Source organism: Nelumbo nucifera, chromosome 3, assembly GCF_055504915.1.
Source record: "Nelumbo nucifera cultivar China Antique chromosome 3, China Antique-T2T, whole genome shotgun sequence".
Taxonomy (NCBI): Eukaryota; Viridiplantae; Streptophyta; class Magnoliopsida; order Proteales; family Nelumbonaceae; genus Nelumbo; species Nelumbo nucifera.
The window spans coordinates 102,792,160-102,805,295 of record NC_142651.1 but is presented as its reverse complement, the minus strand read 5'-3'; positions in this window follow the sequence as shown (position 1 = coordinate 102,805,295).

Below are 13,136 nucleotides of genomic sequence, written 5' to 3'. Positions count from 1 at the left end.
AATAAGGTACAACCTACAAACATACAGTTCAGACATGCACGGTAACTACTTCGCGGTATACTATGCCTCGAAGCACTAAGGGATAGCTCGGGGTAATAATCACCAAAACATCCTATTTCGGGTATGTAGCTCTAATAGCTCGAGTGATGAGATCACTTTGGCAAAAAATAAAAGAGCACACCATACTTAGAAGAAAAAGAAAAATTCTATTACTACTTCATAAATAAAAAACCGAACTAAATAGCTCGGGAAAGTTCAACAATAAGTAAAAGGGGCACAACCGCCCAAGAAGAAGATTTTTCGAAAACCGGGTTCTGGCACCCGGGAACCATCAGAAGTCAGTCAGAAAAGCAGAAAAACAAAGCCGCCAGCCTCAAGGGTCCACCTCCTCCACCTCATCCTCATCCTCTGGGGAGTCAGGCTCCTCCTCCTCCGCTTGGTTCGCCGTCTCGGGAGCTAGGCCCTTCCTTGTGATGCCGTCGAGGTTGAGCCCAGAGAACTTCTTCCGGACTAACCAGCGGCAGAGCTTGAATCCAGAGCGGTACGAGCTCGAGCCATACTCCACTTGGAGGTTGTGGTATTCTTGGGAGTCCTTGAAGTCCCAGATTGCCTTAGCTCGCTAGGCCTCCACCAGGGTGTCGAAGTTCCGAGTTCGGTCCAGAAGTGTAGACTCCAACTCCCGGACCTGTTGGTGAAGGAGCTCCCTCTCCGCTGCAACCCTCGACGACTCCTCCCTGTAGCGCATGCTCTCCTCAGAAAGTCTGTCGATCTGCGCCTCCTGGTCACGGGCGAGCAGCTCCTGGGCCTCGCTCCCCTTGCGAGTCTGAAGGATCTCGCCTCGGGCCTTGTCGAGCTCACCCTGGAGCTTCTGGACGATGGCCATGGCGTGGATGGCGGTGTTCACCTGCCAACAAGAGACTAAGGTCAGAGAACAGCAAAAGAAGGGAAAGAACGAGAAGAAAAAGAAAAGACCACTTACCACCATACAGTGGGAGGCGGCAAACGCAGCAAGCGCCTTGGGCTCCGTCTCTCCCCACCTAGCGACCTCCTTGTGGCAGATTTCCCTTCGGCTCTTTCGGCTAGCCATGATGTAGTCGTTGACACCCTCACTGTTCCCTATTGGGAACTACGGGTAGGGGAATGGGCGGGAGGGACCAGGAGGAATCACCCCTTGCCTAGGGAGCTCGCCCTCCTCGAGGCAACCTTCTCTGGCGCCTCCTTCAGATGGGGCCGGTGGAACTTCAGACGGTGGAGAAACAAAGTTTGGCTCAGCAGACTTGAACTCAGTGCCCCCAGAAGTGGGAGTTCGGCCAGGACGTGACCTCTTAGCCTTATGCTTTTGGTTGCTGGAAAGGAGGCGGCGCGCGTCAACACCAGACATGATGGCTGCCAAAAAACCACAAGGTATTAGTCCAGTAAAAAAGAAAATATATGTATACACATATGATATATTTTTACAAGGCACTACGTGACCTAAAAGGCAACCTACCCGGGCTCAGGCCAGCCTGCGCGAGCTTCTCCTCGGTCAAGTAATCTGAACAGAGAAGCCTATAGTTGCCCAGGACAACAGCGTTTTCTGAGTTTCAGAGTCCAACTCAGCCCCGGGGTCCTGGATGGCGCCCCTCCAAGAAGTTGGGAAGGGCCACACCTTGAGGTTATGGACCACAAAATAGTCCCGCTTCCAGGCGAGAACCCTGTTCGGCAGATTGTGTAGAAGCTTAAAGCCGCGACGGGGATAAAAGTTATACGAACGCCTTTCCAGAGGCGCTCCGGGAATGGCATTCTTAATACAGAGAATGGAAGAAAAGATATCGAGATCAAGGGGGAGGCAATACTCATAGCACAGGGAAATGGTCCCAACTACATTCCGGATGGCGTTGGGATGGAGCTGGTCAATGGTGACGTTAAAATGATTTAACACCTCCACTATTAGGGGGTGCAAGGGAAGACGCAGGCCAGCCTCGAGTTGTTCCTGGAAAATTACTATATCATTGGGACCATGTTCCCAGGGAAAGTTACCAGAGGGGAGACCGTAGATAAGGTCCCCGGGAAGGTGAAAATGGTAGACTAGAGATCTGAGTCTCCCCATCGTCATAGAAGAGGGACAGAAGGTGTCGGGCTCTCTGCCCCGAGAGGTAGAAGCCACATTGCCGGAGGCCTCCCGAGCCTGCTCTCAAGCTCCCCCTGAGCTTGAGGGGGCGTCGTCGTCCTGGTTACCGTCTCGGGGATAAATGTGGTACGGATACCTAGACATGATTGACAGAATGAATAACTCAATGGAAAGATGAAACGGTGTGAACAGAAGAGCTCGGGCAGACTAGATGGATGTGCGACCTCAGAATCTGAAGACAACAAGTTAGCGTGAAAGAAAATGAGGCCTGGGGGCCTTCCTATTTATAGCCACTGTGCCCCTAGACCAACGGCCCAGATTGAGACAGATCTGACGGTTCACAGTCAAGCTGACCGCACGTATTCTGAAACCGAAATGTGACTGGCTGCACGTCTCCCATGATTGAGGTAATGATGGCTGCATGACATCTAGAGTTAAGAGCCGCTTTGGCGCGTTTCTCGACATTCGAAACATCAGAAATCTCCTGACTTCTATGCACGCATTTAATGCGAGCAGTCAATTAAGTTTGAACTTCGGTCAAATCCACCTGTCCCACTTCATGAACTCCTCACGCTAAGGTAACACTCTTAGCCCGAGGAGTGGGGCGCAATTGATGGAGGATGATTTGACTCGACCCCTTAACAATGACACGTGGACCTGACTTAGCACGAGCAATAGCTCAGCACTGCAGCCTGACTGCGACTAAGTAACGAGCCTGCAGGACAGCTCGCTACAGCGCGAGCTCGAGGTCCCCCGAGATACTGAAAGGGAATAATCCAAGACTATCCCAACTCACGAGCTAGGGTAACCAGCTCGCTCCAACACTTAGGCAGAAAGACTTCCCCAAAGGCAATCCCGATGAGGGTCACCTCGAAGTACCCCTGGGAGCTCGCGACTAAGCAATGTGACGCTCTCAAGGAAGCTTTTATCTGACAAGACCGTACCCGTCAGACTGGGCCACGTCTCTTGACTGATGGCGTAGTCCCTGTCCATTCGGTAGACTGTACCCACGTCCCTCGACAGATGGTGGTGTGCTTGTCCTCCCGGGACGTGTCACCCATCCAATTGGGTAGTACCCAGCAGCGGTCACCTGCGCAGCCCTGGCAGGTAACGGCTGCGACAGAAGCCCAGTGGTGGTTACGCCCGATTTGACAAGAACACCTATATAAGAGCTCCCTAGTTGAAGGGAAGCTCTCTCTCGAACATCTGATATCTTATCTAAAATTTACTTGCTCTCAAGCTAATCTTGAGAAATCAGTGATCCAGCGCGACCTACACTCTTAGCCTCTTTAGACTCTTTACTTTCTCCCCCAGCATTCTAACTTAAGCTTTAGAGTATTCTCGCCGGGCAAATCCCCCGGGAATCCTTCATCTTCTTCTTCTCAGGTGCCATCCGTTGCCAGCTAGGAGCCAGTCAGCAGCCAGGTAGGAGTGCCAGGATCGTGCCGCATCAATTTATTTAATAACATATTAATAAAATGATTAATAAAAATACTAATCAAGTATAGATAATTTAATAATTAACTGTTAACTTAAATAGAATAGTCATTATAAAATTAAAATATTAATTAATGTTAATAGTTAATTAACTAATTTTTAATAATAATTAATTAATGATAATTTACTAAGTAATAAAATATTATTGTTTAGCTCATAATTATTTAAATAATTAACAATGATGCTATCCGAATTGAAGTGGATTAGTAGTAGATATGGTCCTGCCAACTTAAACGAGCCAAGGTGAAAGGACGAGGTGGTGAACTGAGCAGAACTTGCAACCAAACACAATCAGAGATGCCAAGGAGATCGTTGTGGAAGACACTCCAACGCTTATGTTAGTAAGAGGTGAAGAGGCTAGCAAGGTAGAGTTGTTGAATGCAAACTAGTTTCAAGCCGAGTGATGTAGAGGGAGCGGGAGAACAAAAAGGGGGCTAGAGAGTCGAAGGATTGAAGAGGATAAGATACCTTGATGAAAATGCATTTAAATAGTCGAGCGTTGTGGTGCACATAATCATGTTCCTTTAAGGGATTCCCAATGCTTGAATGAGGAGACTGGGTGTCAAGGTCTTTGGACGATCGCATGATCTTCGACATGGATGCTTATTAGCAGCGTGAAGCCGTTGCGATGTGTGACAGGTTGTCCTTAACATGGTCGAAGACATTGATCAACCCCGTAACACGACGATGACCACGTGGCAACCTGACCAGCCAGGGTATGGCCTTAACATTAGTTCATTAGTTCAATGTCAAGGAGAGAGGTGTTCAACCAAGGTGGAGTGGACGAGCTCCTGTCGTGCTCGACTAAAGAAAAACTTTTTAGTTGGGCTGGTCAACATGTGGTCAAACCAAGTCAAGGATCCACAACATCGATTCATAAATAGAAAACCTAAAATTTGAATATTGATCATATGGTCCAAGGGCCACGTCGTTTCGTATTCCTGAGCTCACACGCATGCGAAGTGTGATGGTAGATCTAGGCCTTTTGATGGTTTTAATCTTTGATCGTTGGTTGCCTCTATATAAGGTGAGGGGCAATCCATTTAACTTTGTTGTTTGAGTGAGAATACCTTTAGGAGTTCGCCTAGTGTTCATCTTCGTTTGGTGCTTCCGCGCTTCAATTCTTTGGTAAGATGTCTTTGTCCTCGCCTTCTTCTTTTACTTCACCGTCATCTCCAAGTTCCAATCGCTCCAGCCCAGGGGAAGAGTAGGATCCAAGGCCTTAGCATGAGGCCATTCCCTGAGACCAACGCTAATGAGGCCAATGTCGAAGAGGGAGCAAAGTCTAGTGGTAAGTCTGCTCTGATTGAGGCCAAGGGGATCGAAGCCTAGGAGGAGGCTAAGGGGTCGAGGTCGATGAGGAAACTGATGGGACCAAAGTAGAGATATTAGATGAGGAGGAAACTGGTGTCCCTGTAAGGTTTGGGGAGTGCTTCACAATGGTTCCTTATAAACTAGTGGTCGTGGACATGTTGATCCATTCCCACCGAGTTTGAGTTGAGGTGTCCTAGGATAGGTGAGAGGGCGAATTCACCTCGGGCCGACGAGCTTGCATGTACAAAGAGAGTCTAATAGCGGGCTTGAGGTTCGCCCTAGATAGTGGCCCGGTGGTTGTGTTGAAATGGCATCACGTCCTACCCCATACAATTAATGTCAAATTCCTTTAAGTATCTAGTTGGGCTCTTTTGTTTCTACACCCTCCATGACATCCTAGTCACCCTGTCTATCTTCAAAGTATTTATTCCATCTAAATAGTTCGAGTGTGATGTTGGCCAGAAAACTTGTAACCATTCAACAAGTGTTCACCAATCAGGCGGTATACATTGCAAAACATGAACCATTGAAAAGTAAGTAGACCATGTAAAATCTTTAGTGTGATTGGTTGAAATATTGATTTAAGATGTCATAAATATTCATCAATGCACCATGACTTGGACTACTTTGTGTATATTTATTTGAAACGTCCATATAGAAATTTTGAGAGGTCAAAGTATAGGTGAGGTTAAAGCATTTTTTTGAAAAACACTTAAGAGGTTTAATTAATTTACCAACACATGGATAATATTAAAAATGAGCTAACTATTTATGAATATTGTTTTTCTTTTTACATTTTTTAGAATGTGCAACAAAGTATAATCTATATAAAAGGAACGAGAACTAGAGTAAAAGAAAACATTGAACATTGGTATTCCTAGTTCCCTTTTTAATACCTCTCTTGCAATTAATGGATATTTTTAGTTTGTTACAACCTAAAAAGTTGTGTTGATACGAACATAGAAACTGAAATTAAGTGTAAAATATTTGAACCTCCCTTGATGTTTCTCCTAAACATTAAAACCTCCCCTCTCATTTGAAAATGGATTAAGACCTCCCTTCTTAGATAGTTAGATGCATCAAACCATTAAGTCTAATGGAGGGTTTAAAGGAAACATGTGATTCTTCCATTGTCAAGGGAAATGTCTCTTTCAACTTGTAAGCTTTCATAAGTTGATTAGTAACTTTAAATACTAAATATGTAATTAAAATACGAAAAAAAAAACAAGTGGCCAATTGAACCCGTTTGATTGAATTATACTCAACGACTTGTATTGATTTTCTTATTTACAAAAAAAAAGGACTATACAAATTTACTCAACTCAAAATCCATTGAATCATGTTCCAATTTGATTCATTGAGCATAGAACAACAAATTAAACTATTCTACATAAGAATGCTTATGTGGGTTTGCATTTGTGTGTTAGAGAGAGAGGGCCTCTAGACTATAGTGATGAGTTATTAGAATAACTCATTTTTTTGTAGATTGTTTCACATGTAGTTTAGCCGCCCACAAGCATTTGTCTAGTGGTTGATTCTTCTCATATAACAACCTATTGGGTCACCCAATGCTTGAACTTTGGATATTTTAACGATTTTTTCTCTTGTTCCAAGAGAAACATAAGAAAGAGTCAGCCTTCACTCAACACTAGCCAATTTCATCTATGGTAATCAATGAAGGGTTGGTTGGTTGGTAGTTCACACCAATTGTTTGAGAATATGCTTGAACATGATGATGTTTATTTAAATGCATTTTTACAAGTTATTCACCAAAGGAGAGAATAAGAGTCGATTGGGTATACACTCCAATTTCTATTACAACAAGATAATACTTGTTTCCTCACAATTATAATTCCTTATCATTTAATTAAGGGGGTGTTTGACAATATGGTTGATTTCGTTTTTGAAAACAAAAACAACTACCACATTAGCAAAATTATATTGTTTTTGCTGATGTGGCAATTGTTTTTGTTTTCAACTACCACACCAACATATTTAGTTGTTACTAAATGGCCCTAAATTTTATCATAGCAACATGGGATAAGCTATATAAATCTTTATTTCCCATTCCATTATGTTTAATGCCATGCACACAACACCCATGCATGTACATAAATCTATGGATGCACACATTCATGGGTGCCTAGTTGCATACATGCATATTTATACATTAGTTAAGTGCATATGCCTGAGGCCCAACCTTAAATCAATCCAAAGTTAAATCAAAGGCCACAAATTTCAACCCTAACCCTTAGCCAAATTTCAACTCATCCCAATCTAGATGCTTTATCGGCATAACTAAACCCAAGTTGCTTATTTGTTGCTAAGGCTGCAATTGAACCAAGCTATAATTGAATAGTTCATGATCAAATTTCGATTAGGCTTGATTTGAGTTTGATTCTAATTGAGCTTGAGCTTGACTAATAAAAAAAGTTAGGCTTGAAAGTTTGTGAGCTTGGCTCAATTAAACACAAAAACATACATACATATGCACGTAGGTATATATTATAGAATATAAAAATATATTTTATAATAAAAGTACATTTTTATATTCTATATAATATAAGAATATACTATATAATATACAATATACAATATACAAATATGTTTATTTTTGAGCTTTTGAGCCAAACTCGACCTCATTGAATATTTAATCAAACCAAGCTTGAGTCAGAAAGTATAGTTTGAGTCAAACTCGAACTTAGTAGTATTTTAGTCAAGCCAAGCCAAGCTACCAAGCCAAGACATGCCAAAGTTCAACTTGACTCGACTTGATTGCACCCCTATTTGCATCCTAAAAATCCACAATCTCCTTTCATATATTGTGTTAGTTTTTCTTAATTTGTAAAGAAAAAAAAAGAGAAATCCACCGTACCTCACATTTTTTTACTTCCCCACAAGGTTTAAAATATCGACACAAGCCGATATGCCAATAGGGGTGTATCGGCCTGTATCGAAGCTCACTCTCCCCCTTTTCTTCTTTAAAACTGGTTTAGCAGGGTTAGTTTAAGGTTGGTCTACCCCCTAAACCAGGTTAGACCTCGATACAACCCCTGTAGGGAATATTGTATCAAAGTTTTGAACCTTGCATCCCTATACGCTCACAATAATTTAAAACTTCCAACACCCCCACATAGAACACTATACCCCCTTTGTATTGGCATCATTTCCCCTTAATGTCACATTGTTCCCAATTGTATGGTGAAGTAAAAAATTTGTGAGGTGGGGGTAAATGAAGATTCCCTTATTTTTTGCTTTTAATTTTTTATCAATCCACCCTATTGTTCTGCCAATTCATATTTCTAATCATTTTCTCATCTCATTCCATTTAGCAAATCGTAGAATATCTCATAAGGCTACTATCGGATTGGGTCCAACTACATAAATTTGCTTAGATTTGAATTTAATTACATATAAACAAATTTTGTATTTTACGATATTGGTTGGTGAGTTCGACGTCCAATCTAGTTAACAAACAAATGTAGGTTTTAACATCTAAATTAAAGTAATCAGATTAGGGCTATGTTTGGGAAAGTAGTGTTGGTTCGAATAAGTACTTATTCAATAAGTGCTTATTACTATTTAGGAGGTATTTTCTTAACCCACTTACACTTATTTTTAAGTATTTACTAGTATTTGTGTTAATATATTTCTATTTTTTGCTTTTTTTTTTATCTTTCTACATCTACAAAAATTATTCTTATTTATCACAATTATTATGATTCATTAATATAAAGATATATCCAAATAAAATTCTTATTACAAAGGTAACAAGAATTAATAAAATTCTTATTATTCTTATTTATTATGGTTCATTGATAAAATTAATAATTTATAGCAGTTATCTTAATCAGAATTTTATTTAAATTCTCATTACCTTTGCAAGAATTAACCTATATATATGATAGATTCAACTTCAGCTCCTTCAATTGCTAAAAACCTTACAATGAATTGATATAAAAAATATTGCTTACTCTTGCAGATATCTTGTCATCCAATGATGTGGACTTTAAAGTAATGGAAATGAAAAATTAACCCACCATATGGTGGGAATAAAGAAGAGAAAACCGTATGCTACCTTAATGATCAAGAACTGAGCCAATGAAAATAGGTTAAAAATATTTTTAAAAACAATAAAATAATTTAAAGAATAAATTGCTCATTTGCCTGCAAATTAGAAATCTCTTCATGGTGGTTAATGTGGTTCAACATTGGCTATTGAATAAAAGATGTACTTTCATTGCTGAACCCCCCTAAAGTTTGGTAAATGCAATCACCTCCCATGAACTTTTTTGACAGTTGCAAGTAGACCCTTTGTTAGAATCTTTTAACAAAAAGCATAAAAATGTCCAAAATACTCGTATAGTTACTTTTGACCAAAATTTTTATTTTCTATTTTTTTTCTTTGTATCAATCACTCCCCCAATCCCTTATAATCTTCTTTTTCGGAATTGATGTATTTTCCAAATTTGCCCTCCATACCAATTGCTCAAAGGTAAAATTACAACTATAAGATCTTTTTTATTGTTCATAACATTTATATTGTTTTTTTTTTATGTATAAACCAGCCTCAATAATTACATGGGTATTTAGGACATTTTCATGTCTCTTGTTTGAGGATTTTACAAAGGGGTCTACTTACAACTGTATCAAAAGGTGATTGTAATTACCAAACTTCAAGGGATATTTGGGCAACAGTCAAAAACTTTAAGTACGAGTAATTACCATGGTTTGTTTTCCAATTATTGAACAAAAAGAGGGATTTTTGTATATTTCCCTAACAAGCATTAAGTGGGAATGTTAAATAGCAGTTTTTCCATTGACTTGTTTACAATTATGAACAAAAATAATGGAGTTTTGCATCTTCTTTGTAATAAGCATTAAATGAGAAAACAAAATGGCATATTTACCATTGCTCCCCTCATTCAAACCTTATAGATGAGGTATTTTAGTCAAGTGAAAATTCCAGAAGCCAATCACATATATCCATACTTTTATAGATGGTATAGATTTGTTTTACAATCTTTAGTAAGCTACTTATCCCATAAATACTTATGTTTGTGGCAAAACAATTATATCCCTGACTTATCATAGGCATATATTTGATATTTATGAACATTGTAGAGCATTGTATTGACATGATAGATAGAAAGTAATAGTTTCAGTCGTTGCAAATTAACATTTGATGGAAAAAAACAACGGGGTTATAAGCACTTAACAAAAGCCACTCAACTCTGTCTTATGTTTTAAGTTCTTTTTTAAGTGCTTATTTAAGCACTTATTCAACACTTATTTATCAAACATGAATAAATATTTATTTTCTACTTATTGTGTGGTTCCACCAAATAAGTACTTATTTTAAGTGTTCTTAAACAAGGGCTAATTGTCATATTTTGTCTAATTAAAACTTTAGTGTTTCATTATCCACAAGTAGCCTCATTTCAAACGAGTTGACCTCCTCAAAATTCACTTTTTTTTTTTCAATCTACATATTTTTTCTACCTCACTTTCTATACACTGCTTTGTGTGTGTGCATATCAATAAATAGAAATGAAAAAAAAAAAAATCTATGCTCCAAAACGCATGATACCATAGATAAATACCACTTCATTTGTTATCATTTTATGATACTAATTGATTGGTTACTACTTTTTAATATCATGGAGGAACTCCATTACAGGCGGTCACCTGAATAACATTGGATAGGGGAAAATGGGCTTATGTGCTCACAAGACCGCTGATCGCACAACCTTTTACAGCCGTATATTGAAATTATTTATGTACTTGTATACTTTTTTTTATAAGATGATATTCTTAAAGCAAGACTACAAAGAAATGTGACATCCGTGTGAACACGGTCTTATGTAGAGGTGTAAATTGGCCTGTGCCGTCTGTGGCTTGGCACGATTTTGAGCCAGCCCAATATGATGATTCACAGGATATATTGGGCATGGCACGATTGTATGGGCCATGCCGCCCACGGCCCGCATATTGGCACGGCCCATATATATTTATATACTTTATTAATATAGTTATATGCAATATATTTATATATGACATATAATATATTATATAAATTATATACATCAAAATTCATATAAAATAAAATTTTTAAGATTTTTTTTTCAAATTTTTTTAAATAAATACCTTTGGATTGGTTCATGGTCCGACTTAGCCTAAGGCTCAGCCTACGGACCAGTCCTGCCCGTGGCATGGCACAGGCCCACGCGGGCTCGGGTTGTGGGTCATAGTAGGCCAACTTCCCAAAATACCCCATAGGATGGAGACATGGCCCAAGACGGCCTGTGGGCGGCCCACACTTTTGCACAAGCCATGTTGTGCCAACCCAACACGACCCATTTTACCAAATCCGATTTCAGATAAGGTGTAAGGGCGAACTAAAATTCAGATTTCATATAAGATTGAACAAGCCCAACACAAATCCCAAACCCAAAACCGATTTCAGATAAGGTGCCAACCCAATGCTTTCTGCCAGAGTAGTGTAAAATGCTAACTAGGGCCACTCTGAAGTTGCACCCAACGCTTTCTATCATCCGAACCAAGTTGTTCCAACCACACCAAGCCCGTTGTACATGCACCCTAAAAACAAATCCAGCTAATTTGAATGAGCATATCGACACTCATTAGTCAAAGTAATTTTATTCTCTCTCACCTCTCACTGTTTAAGTGATGGGCCTTTGAAAGGGACATCTTATTTATTTTCTAGACGAATATTCACATGCACGGCTGTGGTGCTTTTTTGGCTCATTTTATTCCCACTACACCAAAATGGGTTGCACATTAGACCCAACCCGAGAAACATGAGTTTTCTCAATCTAATTGTCGAGTTGAGATAAGTTCACATTTGCATCCAAAAAACGCCCCACAACACATTTCTATCGTGTATTGGGAGTTTATCCCAATGACAAATATGGGAGATGTTACATTTTTGGGGTACACTTAGTGGGGTGCAGATGTGAATTCAAGTTGAGATCTCTTGTATATAAAATAGGTTTCAACACCTTATCAACGTAATCTGACATTGCACATCTCACCATGAGACTGAGTCCCACGGTAAAAGTAAGACCAGTGTTTGATCATGTTAGTAAGAGGTTGGAATGCTTTTTATTGGCAAGAGATCAAAACTTGTTGCATAGTTGCTTGATAAACGTTTCTGTTAGCTTTTGCTCAACCTAGACCATTAATAACTCGAGTTTGAATAAGCACACCGACCACACCCTCAATTCGGTCCAACACAGACATTTGTAGTTGTATTCATACAAACATCGAAAAATCATTGTTCAACATCTTGATGATCCAAGCAAATGGTTTCTTGCTATGATTTTACTGGCGTCGGGAACTCTTTTCATGCCTACCCATATGAGATCGCAGCTGCACATGGAAAACATATCATGCTCTTACATGTTATTTTGTATGGGAAGATGTTCCCAATGCACGGAGGTAGTGTTTTGTGGGTAGGATATCCAGATTCATTTTATTTGGTCAAGTTTTTCTTTTTACTTCATATCGATTTATATGTCGAACCAAAAGTGATCCAACAGAACTGGAAACAACCCGATCCAAAATTTTGAGTTTCCATTTTTCTGTAATTATTGGTTATTTGAATAGGAGACACCACCCATAAAAATGCACGTGGGTTTTGTGAATGGAAACTGATCCATCGATATGCCCTAGGCGGTGAGCTTTTGCCTTATGTATAGCTGGCGAGAAACCCATGCGATGCATGGGATTAATTTGTGAGACAATATATAAGTAATGTAAATACACCCCCTATTTGTAAGATATGCTAATATTTCATTAGCAAATATAATACATTATTGTCTTAGCACATCATCTATGTTTAAATTACATGAGTTAACCAATGTATTGTCTCTTTATATTGTAATATTATAAAAAGTTATAATGAACTTGTGAAATTGTGAACTGGCACATGGCATGCTTGAAGATGTAGTTACATTTTACTAATTATATAAGTTAATGCATGTATACAGATTATATTTAGATATGAGGAATGGTGTTTAGGTTGCAAATTGTCTATATACAGCCAAGTTTGTTGGACTTCGGGGCATGAAACCATGAAATGAAGAGTGGTGTCTTTCAAAGTTGGATGCACTAACCAAGTGTCCTGTATATGGTGTTAGAAGTTTTGAGCTTTTTGCTAACTGTAAGAGTCCTTTGCAAATTGAATTTAAAG